At 43.6% G+C, this 13,374-nt stretch overlaps 1 protein-coding gene across 11 annotated transcripts in view; it reads left to right on the plus strand.

Moving 5' to 3' along the window:
- IL1R1 (interleukin 1 receptor type 1) overlaps positions 1 to 13,374 on the plus strand; it is a 75,532-nt gene that overhangs the window by 27,053 nt on the left and 35,105 nt on the right. For 3 of the 11 annotated variants that reach the window (XM_030921108.1, XM_030921106.1, XM_010386228.2), the window contains exon 1: positions 11,929 to 12,165. The exons of 1 other annotated variant lie outside the window; for it this stretch is intronic. The gene's annotated coding sequence lies outside the window, so the exon portion shown is untranslated. 7 more of the 11 variants (XM_030921109.1, XM_030921112.1, XM_030921107.1 and 4 more) reach the window with 7 other exon arrangements.

A 13,374-nucleotide genomic window follows, 5' to 3' on the forward strand; every position in this document is an offset into this window, starting at 1 on the left:
GAAGCTACAGTTCACAGGAAAGGAGAAAGCTACAGAGAGGAAGAGCTTCAAAGCTCTTCAGTTCAGAGGGTCCCACTCAAGAATTCAGCACACCAGTGCATGTGAGAAGACTACCCAAAGTCAGAAAAAGCACCTCCCTAAAACATTCGATAAAATAGTGGACAAGAGGAGGAATAATTCCTACTCTCACCAGCCAGACTGGAAAGTCTCATAAGTCACAGGCATTTGTTAGAGGACTCATAAGGGTCAAGCTTCAGAAGTGGGATAAAATGAGTCCTAGAGTGAATGGTGCTGTGGTCCTGTCTGCCGAGTCTTAAAAGTAAGTCCAAAAGAATCAAACTATTCTCAATAACTCAAATGCATCCCAAGACACAAAAATATTCAGCAGCTAACAAGTTAAAATCCACAATGTTTGGCATTCAACCGAAAAATTACCAGGTCTGCAAGTAAGGGTGATAATAATGAAGAGGAAAATGAGTCAAAACCAACCTAGAGATGTTAGAATTAGCAGACAAGGACATGGAAACAGTTGTTATAACTGTATTCCATAAACACAAAGAGGTAAGTAGAGAAATAAAAGATGTGAAAATGCCTGTGTCTAACTTCTAGAGATAACAACTACAAATTCTGAGGTAAAAAAAATGACTGGATGAGATTAATAGCAGAATAGATATTGCAGAAGAATAGATTAGTGAATCTAAAGACATAACAATAGAAACTATATATATATAAAAAAAAACACAGAGGAGGAAAAACTAACAAGTAGAGAACAGAGGATCACGAAACAGTGGGAAAATTTCAAGTCACCAAAACACACATGTAATTGAAGTCACTCAAGGGAAAAAGGGAGTGAGAAAAAAAATATTTGAAGAAATAATGGCGAGGGCTTTTCCAAGCTGAACTGAAAATTACAAACCCACATACCCAAGAAGTTCAGTGAACCTTAAGAAACTTGAGGACAAACACATCATTTCACCATAATTAAATTTCTTAAAATCAGCAATGAAGAAAAAATCTTAGAAGCCTGAGGAAAAAAATATGCCTACCAAGAAACAGCAGTGACACAGGTGATAGCAGATTCCTCACAGAAACAATGCAAGTTAGAAGAGTTTGGAGCATGATCTCTAACACACTAAAGGAAAAAAAACTGTCAACGAAGAATTTATTCACAGTGAAAATACCTTTCAAAAACAACGACACAATAAAACCATTTCAGATATATAAAAGCTGAATTCATCACCAACAGACCTGCATTACAAAAATGTTAGAGGAAATCCTTCAGACAGAAGGAAAAGGATACTAGATGGAGATCTGGATCTATCCAAAGGATAGAGCACCAGAAATGCCAAATTATTATTTAAATGTCTTTAAATGAAAATTATTTAAACAGAAGTAATAATGATGTAGTGTGAGGTTTATAGGATACGTAAAAGTAAAATGAACGACAAAATAGCACAAAGGTCAGGCAAGGGAAAATGAAACTATACTACTGTAGGGTTCTTATATGTAGGGTGATACAGTATCATTTATAGGAACATTTTTAGCACTAAATACCTATTTAAAAAAGAAGAAAATTTGTGAAATTGGTGACCATAGCCTCCACGTTAAGCAACTAGAAAAAGGAATAAATTACACACCAAACAAGCAAAAGACAAGACATAATAAAGATCAAAGCAGAAAGCAACTAAATAGAAAACAGAAATACAATCAAGAATATCAGTGACACCAAAGGGATGACACCTTTGAGAAAATAAAATTGATAAACCTTTAGCTGGATTGATTGTGGATTAAAAAGAGAAGACAGAACCATCAATGGTAGGAACTAGGTGATATCACTACACTATACTACAAATAGTAAAAGAATAATAAGAGAATACTAGGAACAAAATTAGGCATAAAACATATGCACTTAGATGAAATAGATAAATTATTTGAAGGACCCAAGCTACCAGCTTCATTCAAAAAGAAATAGATGACTTGACTAGCCCTCTATCTATTAAAGAAATTGAATTTGTAGTTAAAAGTCTTCCCACAAGGCGCGGTGGCTCACACCTGTAATCCTAGCACTTTGGAAGGCCAAGGTGGGCGGATCTCAAGGAGATCGAGACCATCCTGGCTAACATGGTGAAACCCCATCTCTACTAAAAATACAAAAAATTAGCTGGGCATGGTGGTGGGCACCTGTAGTCCCAGCTACTCAGGAGGCTGAGGCAGGAGAATCGTGTGAACCTGGGAGGCAGAGCTTGCAGTGAGCCGAGATCACGCCACTGCACTCCAGCCTGGGTGAGAGAGCAAGACTCCGTCTCAGAAAAAAAAAAAAAAATCTTCCTGCAAGGCAAATTCCAGACCCAGATAATACATCTTGTGAATTCTACCAAACATTTAAGAACAATATAATAGTAATTCTACTCGAACTCTTCCAGAAAATTGAATAGGAATAAATGCTTTTCAACTCATGAGTTCTCCCCAACTCTGTGAGGCTAATATTACCCAGATATCAAAACCAAACAGGACATTACAAGAAAAATACAGACCAGTATTCCTCATGAGCATAGATATAAAATTCTAAACAAAATACTAGTAAATCAAATCCAACAGTATATAAAAGAGCTAATGCATCATGACCAAGTAGGTATTATTGCAAGAATGTAAGGTTGGCTTAGTATTGGAAAAATCCATAAATGTAATTCACTATAGTAATGAAACTAAAAAAAGAAAAACAATCATATAATTGTCTCAACAGATGCAGAAAAAGCACTTGACAAAATCCAAAATCTGTTCCTGGTGAAAACTCTCAGCAAACTAGTCATAGAAGGAAACTTCTTCAACCCAACAAGGGATGTGTACAAAAGGTCTACAGCTAACATCATACTTAATGAAAGCTATCCTCCCAGGATCAGGAACAAGGCAAGAACGTCCACTTTCCCCACTTCTATTTAACATTGTGTTAAGGGATCTAGCTGGTGAAAAAAAAAAAAAAAAAAAAAAAAAGTCAATCTATGAAATAAAAGGTATCCAGATTGGAAAAGAAAAGAAATTCTATTTGTAGACAACATGGTAGTCTATGTAGGAAACCCTATGGAATCTACTAAAAATCTACTAGAACTAATAAGTGAGTTTTGTAGGTTATAAGATCAATATACAAAAATCAGTTGTGTACTTATATGCTAGCAATGAGCATTCAGGAATTGAAATTTAAAAACAATAGCCTTCACAATAGCATCCAGTACTATGAGAAACAGGAATACATCTGGCCAAAGATAGGCAAGATCTGTACGTGAAGTGGTGGTGATGGTGGAGACTATTCTGTCCCGGAGCCCACGATGTGCCTGACACTGTTCTTGTTGGCGTTCTCTGCACCCTACCCTTCCTGGCTTAGGCTGCTCTCTCTGCAGTCTGTTTCAGGGTCTTTCCAAATTACCAGCTTTTTCTGGGTCCTTCAAATACCTTTCTTTCATCACTACTTTCTTTCTTTCTTTTTTTTTTTTTTTTTGAGACAGAATTTCGCTCTTGTCGCCCAGGCTGGAGTACAATGGCACAGATTTTGGCTCACTGCAACCTCCGCCTCCTGGGTTCAAGCGATTCTTCTGCCTCAGCCTCCCGAGTAGCTGGGATTACAGGCATGAGCCACCATGCCCGGCTGGCATCACTACTTTCAAGAAGATAGCAAAGAACACAGAAAAAGCAATCAATACTTTCTCAATCACCATGTTCTTCCTGAGGGTCTCTCCTTCTCTTGAGACTGCAGAAGGAAGAAACTCTCATTCTAGTAAACTTGTGACTTTCTTCTTCATTTAAACTTTTACATGCTGGGACTCATTCTTCGTGCTCTTAGGAAAACCTGGGTTCTGGGTGCATACCTACACCTCTTTTTCATGGGCATCTTCTAATTTAGAGACTGTTTCCCTGTGTCATTATTTTCATGCCCGGATTTAGCTAGATATTGCTAGGTTATTTACAAGCACACAGTTAATATGTTAAAGGAACAGGGCAGAGGACCGTAACTCATTATTTTTCCTTGTAGAATAAACAAAAAGGAATGACAAAAATGTAGAACGTGGTAAGATTTTACAATTTTATTGGCTAATGTAATGCTATTTAAAATCTGTTTTGTTTTAAATCAAAACGTAATAAACACTCTGTTGCTGATTTTATGACCCCATGCCTGGGAACCACAGTGTTGCCTCTGCTGGATATCACTGTGGGGGCAGCACACAGTTAATATGTCAAAGGAACAGGGCAGAGGACCAGAACTCATTTGTTTTTCTTGGAGAATAAACAAAAAGGAATGACAAAATGAGGAACATGGTAAGATTTTACAATTTTATTGGCTAATGTAATGCTATTTAAAATCTATTTTTTTTAATCAAAAGGTAATAAACACTTGTTGATTTGGAACAATACCTACAATAAAAAATGCTTTACACTCTTCTTTTTAGCTGACTGCCTCTGACATTCTGAGCATTGATCGAGTTGCCCATGAGTGTTTTGGGATAGGGGATGAAGGCATTCCTCACCCCTACAAAGTACATGCATTCCTGTCTCTGAAGATCTTACGTTTATTTTTACTAGAAAAATTAGAATATTGGCACGAATCCTTGTATTTACAAAGTATTATGTTAATGAATATAACGATTATAATATTATTCAAACAGAGGACACGTGAGAGCAGGTAGGATTTGATCAAGCAATGGAATACAAAATGAATGATCACCCGGTTGATCAAAAGGAAAGAGGAAGAGTATGAAGAAGATTCTTGCTCGAGTATGGATTTAAAACGACCAGATTGTCCATTTTGGATGAAGACTGGCCTTCCAGAGAAGGACCTTTGTTCTAGAGTCCCTGAATTATCTAAACCTTAAGCAGTTATGTCCAATGAACATTTTGCAGTGAAGTAATGTCCTGTATCTGTTCTGTCTAATATGATAGCCTTTAGCAATGTGTGGGTATTGAGCCCTTGAAATGTGGCTAGTGCAACTGAGGGATTACATTTTTAAATTTCATTTAATTTAAAATAATTTAAATAGTCACATGTTTCCAGAGGCTACATGCATTGCATAGCACAGATCTAGAGGAATAAAAGGGAATCCTGTAGCCACCTTCTGAGACCCCATGCCTAAGTCACACTCAGGGAACCTCTGCCCAAAATCTTTTCCAGTTCTGGGTCCTAAGACTTTCATGCCATTACTGGGGAATTCAGATGATAGGCTTCTATTATTCTCTCTCTCAGGAGGACTCAAGATCCAGTGGCTTTGGCCTCTGAGGACAAACAAGCTTATATTCTAGATGGTATGCTGAGCTCATCAGCAGGTCTAACCATCCCAGAGTAGGAACAACTCAGCACTGCCATCCAGGCTCTTAACATAGTAATTTATTCATGATAGTGCAAGAAGCAAAGAAGGAATCAGTGGTCCTGTCGCCTCTTTTCCCAACCCCTGGGGCCAAGGCAGGGAACTTTTCTAGCTCCCATTCTCCCTCAGGGCAGTCATGGATAACAGTATTTTTTTTTGTTTTTTGAGATGGCGTCTCACTCTGTCGCCCAGGCAAGAGTGCCGTGGCGCGATCTTGGCTCACTGCAACCTTTGCCTCCCGGGTTCAAGCGATTCGCCTGCTCCAGCCTCCCAAGTAGGTGGGATTACAGGCGTGCGCCACCATGCCCAGCTAATTTTTTGTATCTTTAGTAGAGATGGGGTTTCACCATGTTGGCCAGGCTGGTTTCGAACTGACCTCGTGATTCAGTCCCCTCGGCCTCCCAAAGTGCTGGGATTACATGTGTGAGCCACTGTGCCCAGCTGGATAACAGTAATTCTTGATGGAAAGTCATTCACCTATTGCTGAGCTGTTGCCAAGTTGTTTGTTCTGAAGAAATATAAGAGGAATGGTTGGATGTGAATGTAATATTTGGACATTAGGGAAATGATTAAATAAATATGGCACTCCTGCATCTGACCAGATTTTTATTCTTCCTTTGTTGATAGTGGCCTGCTGTTCACTCTTCCAAGTGTCTTTACTAGTGGAGACTTACTTCTCATGGGCTGTGTTAGTTCTTAGAAAATCATTGAATAACAACACTAGAAACAAAATCATTCTAGTTAGCATTTCCTTGAAAGTACATAGTTATAGCTAATTCTTTTACTCAAAATAGTATATTCAAAACTAAACCTATTTGACCATCTCATAGTTCTCAGTTTTTATTTGTTTGCTGGTCATAATAATAATAATCTTAAGGAAGCCCTTCGTAATTGGACATTGCTCAGAGGTGATGCTGGAGAAGGGAGGATAGGTGTTATTTTAATTCTGAGACACCTTGCACACTAGACTGAAGTTATACAGTACAAGATAAGCTATGGAGAGCTATGACAGTTATTGTTTTGATTATCTATTATTGTGCTACAATCTACCCTGAAACTCGATGACTCAAAACAACAGTGTATTATTATCTCGCATGATTTTGTGGGTTGATAAGGCTCAGCTAGGTGGTTCTCATTTGGGGCCTGTCATGCAGATGTAGCCAGACAGCCACTAACTAGAGTTGACTGGCCTAACATCCAAGATGGTGCACCCCATGGCTGGAATGTACTTTGGCTGACTGTTGGGACTGTGGATCGGAGCACCTGTACATGGTCTACATGTGGCTCAAGCTTCCTAACACTATGGTGGTCTCGGGACAGTCATGGTCTTTACCTGGCAGCTCCGGGCGTCAAGACTGAGTGTTCTAAGAGGCCCAGGAAGAACCTGAAAGGCTTTTTATGATTGAGATCAGAAATCCCAGAAAGTCAATTCCACCACATTCTATTGGTTGAAATTGTTTGAACAAGTCACTAAGCCAGTCCAGGTTCAAGAGGAGGAAAATTACACTTTATCTCTAAATTAGATGAAGAGCAAAGAATTTGCAGTTATCTCTAGTTTACTACATTGATCTTATTAAAAGGAAGCCACCTAGAGAAAATACATTGACAGTTATATTCAGAAAGATTAAAAGGTTGAAAGACTCCAACATGAAAATCTAGATTTTGGAAATTGATTGTGTAAAAGGAAAAGTGACAAAACTTAGAGATCAGTTACAAAACATTGCAGAAAACCAAAGATTGGTGGGACTGTGTGGAATTACAAGGGAAAGAGTATTAAATTTAAGAATAAGTTTAAAAAGGGTTGTATTCTTGTCACATGTCTGGCATATGATGAAGCACAGAGGTTAGAATAGGCACTTCTTAGATGATGGGAAGGGCTACCTCTTGGGTGGCCATGGACAATTCATTTCCTGGTGCTTCAAATTTTATGTGTTAAAGCAATCAGAAGCCAGTGGCATGAGAGACAGAGGCCACCAATCTGGTTCTGTTAGGTGCAAGAGTACTTGCATGTCGCCAAGTCTATTGGCCTCTGGAACTTACTGTGCTATATCTGTTAACATGGGAAAAACCAGGTGCAAGAAGCCTCTTTTAGTCATTTGCCTTCATTGAGCAAGATTCAAGCTGCAATTAGAACAAACAGTTGGCTGGTCTGCCTGTCACTTATGTCTTATCTTCCTTCTCTTATTAAAGAGGTTAAGAAATGGTTTATCGCCTGTGACCGCCTTATGAAATATGTCACACTTTCTCATCAGCTCTTATTTCCTGTTCACATGTGGCTTTCTGGTTGGTAAAGGTCTTATTAAATCAGAGGAATTTGAATGGAAAGATGATCATAGTAGCCCACCACCAATCGCCTAGGGAAAGGGAGAGTGTTCAGTAGATTGAAACTGAGAAGTTGTAGTGAGAAAGAGTAAGGCGAAATGTAGATAAGAAAAGAGTTACTTGAAAGTCAGCAGATGGAAAATGTATGAGAGGTGGGAAAACAAACCTAGGCTGTAGAAGGAAGTCCATCTAGGACAGTGGTTTCCAATCTGTGTTGTGGTTCTGTGAGAGATTACCGGCAGTGCCATAAATAACAAAAATATGTGTAGCAAATTAAGAATCACAGAGGCCCTCTGTGCAAAAATGTAATTTTCTTTATCTCTTTACAACTGAAGTCAACTTGACTTAGGAATTCTCATTTCCACCTGATGGTAGAAAAAGATCTCGCTAATTTAGAGTTGTTTTGTCTCCACTGGTTCAAGACTCAGTCTCTCTGGGAGTAGTAACACAATCTCTTCAGAATTCTTTCCTTCCAAACCCTGCATTTGTGTTTTCTGAAGGCTCAATGGAGTTCTTTGTGGGTGGTGGGGCTGAAGTGGACAGAGCTGAAGAATGGTTGCCCTGGTGTCCCAGGAGGAGTTCTGGTCCATGAGTTATCCTCTGTTCTTGAAAACTTCAGCTAGGACCATGCTTGTCCCATCAGACTAAGTCCAAGGGCTCTTTGGTCTTCTTAGCTTCTTCACTGCCCCCTTTGAGTGTCTGGGGACTCTCAGCTGCTTTACCTGAATACTCTGGGATGCACTGGACTTTTCTCGAGGCAGCCTGTCCTGAGGCCCAGGCATATCTGCTGCCAGGTCTGCTCTTTGGCTCAGGCCATGTTGGACACAGGGCTTTGCTATGACCCTGGTGAAGTCCAGAACTAGGCCAGGAAACCAAGTGGCATTCCTCTCTTCCAGTCTTCTCCATCAACCTCCTCACTCAGGAGGGAGGAGTCCAGGTGATGCAGTCTGGATATTTGTCCCTGGCCAAATCTCATGTTAAAATGTAATCCCGAATGTTGGAGGTGGGGGCTGGTGGGAGTTGGTTGGATCATGGGGGTAGATCCCTCACGAATGGCTTGGGCCATCCCCTTGGTGATAAGTGAGCTTTTGCTTTGAGTTCACATGAGATCTGCTCATTTAGAAGTGAGTGGCACCTCCTGCACCTCTCTCTTACCTCTCTCTTACTTCCTCCTGCTCTGGCCATGTGACGTACCTGCACCTCCTTCACCTTCTGCCATGATTGTTAGTTTCCTGAGGCCTCCTCAGAAGCCCAGCAGATGCCAGTGCCATGCTTCCTGTATAGCCTGCAGAACCATGAGAAAATTAAACCTCTTTTCTTATAAATTACTCGGTTTCAGGTTGGTTTGTTTGTTTGTTTGTTTGTTTGTTTGTTTTTAATAGCAACGTAGGAATGGCCTAATACACCAGGATTTCTCTTGTTAGGTGGTGCTGAAGAGTGGAAGCTCTGAGTCATCCCTCAGAGACCTTTAGGGTCTAGTAAACAGCAGCCTCCTCCCTCTGCTTTTCCCCTTTCCACCTGCTGGTCAACTCTGTTCCTTGGAGTGGGAACAAAAACAAATAGCTTTACATTACCAAACATTCTTCTGTACTCCATGGTTTATGATATAAACGTTATGGTCTAAGTTGTCCAATACTTTGGCTTTGGAGGTTCAATGAAGAAAAGCATAAAATACTTCTTCTTTCAAGCCTAGCCTTAATGTTTATAATGGACAGTCTTTCAAAATGTCCTGCCACATGTGCCATAGGAGATGTTTTATTTTTCAGGCATTGGATTATGTTGTGTCGGTCAATATGATTTTGTTTCATGTGCATTATCAAGAGACTCTTCCAAAAGAGGGTCGGGATCTGATCAGCTAGACCAGTGGAGGAGAAACTGAAAACCATCAGGGGACAGGGTCTCAGTCAAGTCTCCTGAATGATAAGCATTTCAGAGGTGGGAGAGAGACACCCCGGAAGGTGTCCAGAGGCTAAGAATGCTATTTCTGTTTCTTGGAAGTTTTTGTCCAAGAGGTGGACCATTGGATTGCATCACTAGTATACAATGCCAGTGTAAGCGGTAGGCTTTGCAGTGAAGCATGTTGATGTGCTCTCAGAGCATTTTTGTGGTGCTGAGATAGGGATACAGGGATTACAGTCTCCACCTTATGGGAACCTCCTATCCAGGGGATGGAGTGAGGCAGGCAGGCACACCAGTTATCCAAGGAAAGGAAATAAAGAGAAGGAGAGAGTCAGTGAAAGTGGTCAGGACAACTGAGTAAGGGAGAAGGTGACTTCAAGTCCCAGAGAGAACAGTGGTTATAAGGTGAGAAAGAGGAGGTCTTCCAATTCCATTTCTGTGTTGGGCGGGTGTTTGAGAGTCCCACCAGGGTCTAGAGGCCTGCATGTCTAGCAGGACACTGGGCAGGAGTGGCTGAAAGGGGACAACACTTACAAAAGAGAAAAATTATAGATTTTATTTCTACATGGTTGCACAAATCAATTTCACTTGCTACTTGTAAACTGCTTAAACACCTTTATTATGTAAATGGAAAGACGAATTTGTGTTCACCATCATAGTGCTTCTGGGCTGGTTCCACAGCATCCAGCCAGGCCCACCTGCTGTAGCTTTCAGAACTGCCATTTGAACATGTGGTTAAAGCAGCCTTCAGTTGGAGGATCCACAGTAATGGCATCACTGTGGGAGCTTAGAGGAACAACTGCTTGCAACCCCAGCTGCGCACTGGAATCACCTGGGAGCTTTACCAACACTGCCTTTTGGACCTCAGCCCCAGAGACTCTGATGTGACTGATCTGAATACAGGAGTGTCATGTTCTTCCGTGATTCTGAGTGGAGTCAAGGCTGTGAGACCGTCTGCTGTATAAAGGAATATTGAGAGCCGGGATTGTTAAGGAATTCTCATCATGCTATGTCACTGGCCTCTGATGAAAGCCTGCTTTCTTCAGAAAGAGGAACCATAAAAGCTTCTGGAACCAGATTGTTTAAGAATGAGAAATTGACATCATGCCAGGTTGTAAGACAGTTTTTAGGGCAGATGAGCTTCTGCTGCTCATTCCTTCATCATTTTCCTCCAGCCTGGAATTGTTCGCGGACAGCTGAGGCTCAGGTTACCTCAATTCTTGAGTTTTTTAAGGGGCATATCCAGGGGTGGGTTAGGCGAGCAAGAGCCTGCCCAGTCTGAAAGGGATGCAGGAAGGGGCGGTGTGTACTAGAAGGAAGGAAGCTATCATCATTTATTAAAAGTCTTCTTGGAGGATGGCCCATGAAGACCTCTAAACAAGCTGGAGGGGCCAGTCACTTGCTGAAGACTAGCGAAGTGGAGGGGAAAAGCCTGAGGGAGCTGCAGACTTGACCACAGCGCCCTCCCCTCCCCTCCCTGCAAGGAACCCAAGGTGTGATCCTGCCAGGCGTTCGCTGCATGACCTTGGCCATCCTTCCATTCCCCTGGGTGTGAATTCTCATTGACAAAGTGAGCTGGTGGGCATAAATGGGTTTTCAGTTTAAAAATTTAAAAACCCTGTCTGCCCCCAAGTGTGGTATCAAGATTTTATGGTATGACACTTAAAGTGCTTTTTTCATCCGGGCGCGTTAACAGCAACAATGAAACCAGCAGATAACGCGTGAGTAGTATCAGCTCTGGGCCTGGCACTATTTTACATGTATTAGCTCATTTTTCTTTTACTGTTCTCAACTACTCCGGAGATGAGATGAGTGCTGTTGTGATCCCTTTTCACAGAAGAGGAAACGGAGGTATAAAGAAATTAGTGCACAAAGGCAGTCGGAGAGAGCCCGGGGCCAGGCACCAAGCTCCAGAGGTCGCTCTGGCGAGCGTTTGCTTCGGGATCTGATGCCCTGCAGTCGCCAACTCAGTTCGCGGGTCGCCGCCAGGCTCCATGGGGGTAGTAGAGCCAGGTCGTGGTGGCTAGGTGAGTTGTCTCAACTAACGCTAGTGGAGCCGCCGCAGCCCTGGAGGAGCCGGGCCGCGACTCGGGAGCGCGCGGCAGCTCTCCAAAGTTTTGGAACCGGCGGGACCCCTGCGGGCTGCCTGAGGCAGGGCGGCGTCCGGAGATGTCTGTCCAGCTGCCCCTGTTCCTCCGGGTGGAGAGCTGGGGACACCCGGCCAGCTCGCTCGCCGCCAGCGGACTGGCCCAGCCGAGCCGTCTCCGCCCGCTCCCCGCCCCCGCAGCGGCGGGGCTGCAGCCAGAGCCGCGCCCGGCAGTTCCCGGCCGCGAGGGAGGGCGCAGCTAGTGCCCGCCGCCCGGAGCCGACTCGGACCGCGCGGCGCCGGCCGGGAGGAGCCGGAGCGCGGCCGGGCCGGGCAGTGGGGGCGCCGGCCTGCCCCGCGAGCCCCAGGGAGCGGCAGGAATGTGACAGTCGCGCGCCCGCGCTGCGAAGCACTCCTCGCTCGGCTCCTAAGGCTCTTGCCCCTCCGAGCTGAGCCGGGTTCCACCGCTGGCTGGGTTCCCATCACCCTCCAAGGCCGCCCGTCCAGGTACGAGGAAGCTGGAGCTTCCGGGGACTAGGTAGGGGTGAGACGGACCCGGCCTTGACACCTTGGAGTGCCCCGCTCTGCAGGGCGCGGTGAGCGTCCTCCGTGAGTTGTACTTGGCTGTCAGAGTGTGTTGTGTAAGAAGGGATGGCAGTGAGGTCTGCTTGTGTTTCCTGTGTGGAGCAGGAGTTAACGTTGTTCAGGTCGTTTGAAGGAACTTGCCGATTGTTCTGGAGGTGGGTTCTAGGTAGGTGTGTGACTCCCCGTGTGAATGGCTGTCAGGTTTTCTATCTGGCTACGTTCTACAGGTTCGGGAGGGTCCCTCTTAGAGGTTAGGCTCAGGACCGTCAGTCTCCTTAACAAGGTAAGGGCTGAGGCCTTAACCGTACTGGAGAGGGTAACTTGTTGCCCCTCCAGATAAAGAATGGTGCTAGGGAATGTAGCTACAAGCAAGTAGGCACTGAGAAGACACTCATTATTTACAACAGGCATGCCCAGCACTTTACAGTTTATAAGACTCTTTACAGCGACTGGTCTTTTATCCTCCCTACAGTCTTGTGAGGAGGGTGCTGTCATCACCCCTGTTTTTCAGAGGAGGAAGCAGAAGCTTAGGTGACTAACTTGTTGGAGGATGATGTCTTGAAGGAGCGTAAGACCTCTGCATCCAAGCTCCTCTGTCTTCCCTTCCACTCGTCCCTGCCTGCCAGGGCTTTCTCCTCTGCACTGCCAGGAGGAAGGAAGGCCGCTGGGAAGGCATGCAGATGCTGGCTCCAGGGTGGGGTGGCTGTCCACTGCGTTATCTTTGGGGCAGGGTATCCCCTCAGATGGGCACATTCCTGTGATTTAGCTCTACATTCTAGGAACTGAAGCAAGGGACACCATGAACTTGGGCTCCTGATGCCAAGGAGCAAGGGTCCATTTGTCACAGGAATGTGATGGATGTCTCAGTCACTGCGGTTTGGTGCCAGGTTTCTGGCAATTGAATGTGTGAAACAGAATTCCATGACTATTGATGATCTGAGGAAAGCCAGAGGTGGCATGGGGACGTTCACTGTCCTTTTCGCCATTCAGTTTACCAAGCGGCTATTGACGTTGTTTTCTCTCTCAATCCCTTCTAATTTATTGTGTGGTATCTCACTTGATATTTCATTTAATATTCTGTATTCATATCCGACGTTAACTTTTATGCTAGACAGAAAGGTAGAGCCTTTG

Source organism: Rhinopithecus roxellana, chromosome 17 (genome assembly GCF_007565055.1).
Source record: "Rhinopithecus roxellana isolate Shanxi Qingling chromosome 17, ASM756505v1, whole genome shotgun sequence".
Taxonomy (NCBI): Eukaryota; Metazoa; Chordata; class Mammalia; order Primates; family Cercopithecidae; genus Rhinopithecus; species Rhinopithecus roxellana.